Source organism: Ornithodoros turicata, unplaced genomic scaffold (genome assembly GCF_037126465.1).
Source record: "Ornithodoros turicata isolate Travis unplaced genomic scaffold, ASM3712646v1 Chromosome11, whole genome shotgun sequence".
NCBI classification, from domain to species: Eukaryota; Metazoa; Arthropoda; class Arachnida; order Ixodida; family Argasidae; genus Ornithodoros; species Ornithodoros turicata.
Window position 1 is genome coordinate 2,374,313 of NW_026999295.1, and position 2,467 is coordinate 2,376,779.

The window sequence follows — 2,467 nt, forward strand, 5'->3', positions numbered from 1 at the left end:
AACAACCTTTTTGGTAACCTGGCATGCATTACATGTGAGAAAGACGATCACAAACTAATCAGCTGAGCCGCGTATGAGCTCTCCTAAGCCGATTTCAGGGCCACGTGTTAAAGGTTGCGTGGGTGTACGAGCGCGTTTTTTAGACGCTACAATGCAGCAAAAGCCATCCACTCCCAACGTTACCTGCGTTGCTATTAATCATAAGAAACGCGCATTTGAAGGAATAGCATGGTTTCTTTTAAAAATCAATCAATCAATCATGGTTTGTTCATAATATTCCTTGTGAGTGTGAAAGCATCGCTGTCGTTTCTCATCACTACCACTTTATAACGCCGCAAATGAAAGACTCTGAGAAACACCTACTAACAATACTTACCAATCCACTGATAACAATAAAACGTAGACAGTTTACTAACAAAAGGGCTGGCAAAAAAAAGGGACATGCTCATATCCGGCCGCAGGACGCGGCTTGCGAAACCTAAGGCACGCGATCTGTTCTCGCGCATCACAGGGAGTCGTCCCGTGCGGCCCTCGAGCAGCCATGTGGGACATAAAAATATTTTCTCACCCTTATCAAAAGCACCTTCTTAATTTTTTTTAATATGCGTTAGTATAGATATTGATCTGTCATCTCCACCCATTTTGATTTTTCTGGGCCGACCACTTCATTTTCAAAAATGGCGTTGGAAATGGCCAACTTTGCCAAATGTACAACATTTGGAATTAAATGTGGCAAAAGGTATTACGTGCTGGGCCTTCAAAACATGTGATTTTCAAGTATGGAAGGTCCAGAATACGCTGAATTTTTTTGGCCCTTCCAGCTTGTGCGAAAAGTGCCCTTATCAAAACGCAAAGTTTTAAGAAATAGCGCCAAATAGCAGCTCTCTTACGCTGGCTGAAAATGAAAGACGAGGGAAAAACTTGATATTGGCAGAATGTTAAGTCCACGCTCTTTCATTCTGCGCCACTAACGCCCACCTAGATACAAAACCCTGCTCACTAGGTAACTTTTTTCCCAGCATGGTTTTCAAGATTCTGAAGAACTTTGACCCAGCCTAAATCGACAACAGTTCAACATAGTGCCGTAAGACTCGGGAAAATATCTTTATTTGAAGTAAGGAGTCCATGATAATTTTTGGGAACAAAACTGGAGCGGGTCGAGCACGACCTTTGGGTGATTTGGTCTGGAATGACCCAACTGTCTTGGATCTCTCTACCCACTTGTTGTTGAAACGGAGCCTTGACCTCTGTGTTATGGAAATTTCGGCAGCATCAAGAGTCCCCTGCAATGTGTTGCCAAGTTTCTCAAGGGCATCAAAAGTATGTTCTTGGCTGCCTGTGTTTGACTATGGCTCTCAGATACAAAACTACCCCATTTCAACACAGTAAGAAACACAGATTTGTAAACAGCACTTGTTGATTGCACTGTACATAGGATCTATATAAAGGATCATAGCGAATACTACATCTTGTGCAATAATGTCAGGAACACAAAAAGCTAGATTTGAAACCACTCTTACGTCGTAGTGATAATATTTGTGTGAAGCTACGCAATTCTTGTCCTGCAAATAATTTAAACCATATGTTTCATCTGCCAGCGTGATGATCCCCTGAAAAACAATTCTCACTTCCCTGGAACTACCGGTTCAGAAACCTCTCCCTGACATGTTTAGCACCAGGGAGGGAAACCAAGGGCAGCGGTGAAAAAGACAAACACACACGGGGCTATGTTCTCACTGTGTAACAACTGCTCTGGCTACTAAAATGAACATGCCCCAAATTAATATAACATGGCTTAACACAATACGCTGGCAAAGCTAAGAAATAAATTTAGTAGTTAAATGTACAATACATAAACACGTGCCATAACATGATAGTTTCCTCCTGCATTCATGCGCTGCCATTCATCCCACTTAAAGAAGTACTCAATTATATGATAGCATTACACGCTCGTTTGACAGACCTTGAACAGGATTACATATAGCACAAGATAAAAGTAGAGTGAGCACAATGTGCAGCTTTCCATTCACGCATAATTGCCGCAGCAGTCATGCATGAAGGCTGCTAATTTGTTCGAGAAACACCAACTACCAACCCTAGCTGTCTGCCTTGCAACATGTTTTGTATATTCTGGAATTTCGTAACTTCATGTTAGACATTACGAAGAGCAGCCTTGTGCACGAAAGTCTCGTCGCATTAAAATTCAGATGCTCTCAGCAGTCTTCTTTTTGTTGTGAATCTCTATCGCAGGATACCTGCACGTTGCTTTTCTACGTACTGTGACTTTGCAGCAAGATTATGGACTTTTATAAAGAGACTACACAGCACTGCTCATGTATTTTTGCCTTTCGAACAGCATGTATGCAGTATGCACACAGTATTTGTGCAGCGGACCCACTAAAAATGTAATGAATGTGGCATAGCCCACAGTAATGCACCAAGTTCAACACAAGTATTGCAGAATCCA